Here is a 4,555-nt window from a genome sequence, read left to right on the forward strand (position 1 = left end):
CCCTGTCTTTTTTGTACTGGGGAGCCCAGAACTGGACACAGTCCTCCAAATGAGACCTTACCAGGGCATGATCTCTGCCTGTCAAAGCCCACCCTCTTAACCTACTGTCCTTAGTAGTACTGTTCCATTCTGGAAGGGTGGAATACTGTCACCTATCAGCCCTGCAACCCAGCCTCACTGTTTACAAGATGCTTACCTTTTACAGCTAAATAACAGAAGTGCCAGGTAAACAAAGCAAAACAAAACGCAGAAAATCCTACGGATTCTGTGAAAGTAAGGACATGTTCCATATTGTATGATCCTGTGCCATTGGTCTCCTTGAGTTGTAACAATTCTCTGGATAATCATCTGTGTCCTAATGGCCTGTTTGCTCACATTTTATGAGCTGAGCTCAGCCAGTTGGACACTCTAGCCCTCAGTTTGTAGCCCATGTCCTCTCTTCGCAAATGAAACATGGTTTGTACATTACTCTTGAGACATGAACTATATGAAATGTATTAAACATAGTAGTCAAAAATAAGTGATATCAGCATGGACTATAAAATTGCTTTTCTATGCTGTGAATCAATTTTATTGTATAGAGAAAATATGGATCTAGTAATTCTTCAGGAACTATTCATTTTTACTGAAATAAGGCTTTTCTGTATTTGCCTGTATTAGTGGTGTTATCCAAGCATGCATTGGATACCTAGCATTGAAATCCAGATCACAAAGCAGGTGAAATTCTAATAACCAGAGAGAAGGAATTCCAGCTAGATGGCAGAGAAGTACGTTTTGTGCTATTTAGCAAACATCTGTGAGACAGCTGGACACAAGGATTATTTCCTACTCTACATTTCTGATTTTCCAAATGTGAGTGCCTGCGCAAGCTTCCATTCCCAAAGGGTCTTCACAAATTCTGCTTAGCATTGCTGATACAATCAAAACCTGAAATTGCCAGAAAGCAATCTTCATACTGCAACTGAACAACTGTTTTGGGTCATAATAAACAATGAGGAGAGAAAGTAGGCACAAAACCATATCCTTTTCTTTGTTTGTGGGTGAACTTGAAAAGAAATGTACAACCTCTTTTCAGGTATCAAAAAATGGTTGGAAGTATTCCCAGAGGAGTAAGTTCCTTCTTGAGTAAAGGCACAAAATCCTGGACACAAAACTGAGCCCTTTGGGTGGCATGTCCCCTCACTGAGAATACAATTAAAAAGAAAAAAAAAAGAATGTTGGTAGCAAGAATAACTTTGCAAAAATCAAACTGATATTTTTTGCCTCAAAGGTTCTGGGTAGCCCAGGATGAAACTGCCTCCAATGCAAATTTATGCTGCCAGGTTTTAACATTTGGGTATGTAACATTAGGCCACCAGGGTCTAGGAGATTTCAAAGAGGTCTGTTGATGTAACAGGGCCTCAACCACTGACTACACAGAAAGTCATCCGTATGAAATACAGTGATAGGAGAACAAAAGCCTAAAATCCAGCATGCTGCAGAGAACATGATGGAAGTGGAGTTATGAGCAGGTTGGAGTGCTGCATGTTCTTCACTTCCCAGACTGGAGCACGCAGCACCAAATGCATGGTTGGTGTGCTTTCGTGGAAGCTGTCAGGCAAAAAGTATTCAGAGAGGATTAGAAAAGGAGAAAATAGATAAAATGATTTTTTTAATATTCCTTTTTTCTTTCTTTTTGTTTTCATAGAACACCAGAGTACAACTTCTAAAGAGGTTTGGGACCTCCTTATCCGAACATGGCCTGCACTCCAAAATTTAAACAGAGGATCAGAAAGTAATTGGATAATTCTACAGAAGAACAGTGAGAGAAGTTAGACTCTGCGATGAAGGTGCAGCTCAGCTGAGGAAGCCTTTGCACTGCAGCATCCCAGAAGATTGGGGGTGTATAATAACAGCAGTATTTTCTTATACATGCTGTAATTTTATCCTCTCCTGAGCATCTGCTTCAGCTCTGGTCAGAGATTGGCTGAGGTGACTCTTACTTATGCCGTGAAATGTTTAAAGCAGAGAACGTACTGGCAGCATGTGCCAGCATGGACATAACATCCAGAGCGATGAGGAAGCCTGAGTGCACCCATAGCTGCCCCCATATCCCACCCCTCTGAGTGCTGCTGCTGGCACAAATGGCAGCACCAGGCTGGCTCTGAGTGCTTCACTGCTGCTGGGCCCCCTCTCCCTGCACGGGGCTGGGAAATCCACCTGGAGATTCAGGTTGCGCTGTTTCTCAAACACACAGCAGCATACAAACCAATCAGAAGGAAGAAAGGGCAAAGGCAGAAAGTCCTTTTGTTTCTTCTAGCACCGATGTACTGCTGTACTCACTGACCAGTGCAGGTTACAACTCCACCCCCACTGCAGGCACCATCACGGGGCACTGAACATGGCACCACAGGACGTCACTCATGGAGGCTATCTTCCTTGAAAGGCAGCTGCACCTCGCTGCACCGAGTGTTCCCACAGCCCGCTAAGGGAAAGCATTCAGCGCATGGTATTTGCAGCTGCAGAACTGGTGTATGTTTAATCCTCTGTTTAACCTCAGCTGCCTGTTTTCAAACAGTTCCCATCTCTGCCTGCAATGATGCTCCCGACCCCTTGGCCCAGTGCTGTATCTGACCTCAGTGAACCCGTATGAGGGTTGGGAAGGACAGGCAAATGCAGCAAGGAGCTGCAGTCAGGTTCACTGAGGTTCACGGGTGTGCAGGAGAGCACTGAATAGTCTCCATAGCAGAGCTGGACACACCAACACGTGCTGCCAAGGAAGCTGTGCAATGCCAGTGCTGGAAGGAAGGTGGAATCAGAGAATCCCAGAGTGGCTGAGGCTGTCAGGCCTCTGTGTCCCTCTGGCCCAACCCTTACTCAAGCAGAGACACCCAGAGCAGGGTGCTGAGGGCCACGTCCAGGCAGCTTCTGACGATCTCCAAGGGGGAGACTCCACAGCCTCTGGACAGCCTATGCCAGGGTTCAGTTACCCACACAGCAGCACAGAAGTGCCGCCTGATGTTCAGGGGGAACCTCCTGTGTTCCAATTTATGCTCCTTCCCTCTTGTCCTGGCACTGGGCACCACTGAACAAAGCCTGGCTCCAAACTTTGCACTTCCCCTCAGACATTGATGGTCATTGATAAGATCCCCCAGAGCCTAATTTTCTATAAGTTAAACAGTCTCAGCTCTTTCAGCCTCTCCTTTATGAAAGAGATGCTCCGGTCCCTCTCCACTGGACTCTCTCCCGTATGTCCAACAGTCTCTGGTACTGGGAGCCCAGAACTGGACACAGCACTCCAGGTTTGACCTCACCAGCACTGCTCAGAGTGGAATGAGCATCTCCCTCAACTCACTGCTAATTCTTTGCCAAATGCAGCCCAATATACCATTATGCTTCTTAGCAGTAAGAACAGATTGCTGGCTCATACTTTAACTTGATTTCCACTAGGACCCCCAGCCCTGTTCTTCTGAGCTGTTCTGCAGCTGGATTCCCCTAGCATGTCCTGGTGCCAAGTGCAGGACCTCACACTTCTCGTGGTTGAACTTCTCAAGGTTCCTGTTAGCACACTTTTGCAGACAGCTGAGGGCCCTCAGCATAGCTACACAGCCTTTGGCCTATCAGCCCTTCCTCCTTGTTTTGTGTCATCTACAAACAGGCTGAGGGTACCTTCTGCCATCACCCTGATCATTAACTACTATGTTAAATAGGACTGGAAAATTGCCCTCACTTCAGCAATGAACCAGAACTATTACAGCATTGTCTGCAGTAAAAGCAACAAATCTAGAAATGCTTTGAGGACGAACTGATTTTTGAATCCTCTGCAGGGCTCTGTATGCATAGAACACTTCTAATTGAGCTGCCATTGGCATGGATTGAAACACCAAAATGCATTCAGAGATGGAACCAGAAGCACACCATGTGTTGAAAACAGGGATTCCTTGTCTGTCTTAAGTTGGTCTGACATGGCAAGAGGGTGTCTGTTTCTATACAATAACAGCTGCATCCCAAATGAGGCCCCTGGCTGTCAAAAACGAAGCAATAGGTCACTTTGGTTTACAGAGGAATCTGTACTCACTGTCTGCACCAGGTTTTGTTGCCAGGAGGTGCTTCCACTTATAGTCAGGAGGTTTTCAGAACATAAATATAGCTTTATTAGAACTGGCATGCAGTTCAGCTCATCCTGTTTCCTCCCTGTGCAGTGGTCAGTTTCAGATTCTTCAGAACCAAGAACCTCTGTGAGTTATCAGGGAGATCCCACAACCAAATCTAATGCTATAAATGACAGACTGATCTTCAAGGCTTGTGTTCCAAGGGCAGCAGATGCAAAATGGAAAAGAAGAACTCTTCTCCAACTAGATCATCTGTTAAGGTGAGACCTTGAGAGGCATCACTTAATAACCACCAGATGGGCTCAAGCTGTTAAATTAATCAGAAAAAAGTAGGGAAGAGATCAACTGACTGCCCTTCTCATCTCGATGCCAACCAAGTACTCCAAGTTTTCTTCCCTTGAACTTTTGCAGTCAAGGCCCTAAATATCCTAATCACAATTCTGGTTTGTTTCCTTAAAAAAAAA

The 4,555-nt window shown here is 45.4% G+C and overlaps 1 protein-coding gene across 1 annotated transcript in view; it reads left to right on the forward strand.

Annotated features, from left to right (window-relative positions):
* Positions 1-4,555, forward strand: part of KANK1 (KN motif and ankyrin repeat domains 1) — a 404,522-nt gene that overhangs the window by 113,858 nt on the left and 286,109 nt on the right. The gene's annotated exons all lie outside the window — the stretch shown is intronic.

Source organism: Meleagris gallopavo, chromosome Z (genome assembly GCF_000146605.3).
Source record: "Meleagris gallopavo isolate NT-WF06-2002-E0010 breed Aviagen turkey brand Nicholas breeding stock chromosome Z, Turkey_5.1, whole genome shotgun sequence".
In the NCBI taxonomy this organism is placed as follows: domain Eukaryota; kingdom Metazoa; phylum Chordata; class Aves; order Galliformes; family Phasianidae; genus Meleagris; species Meleagris gallopavo.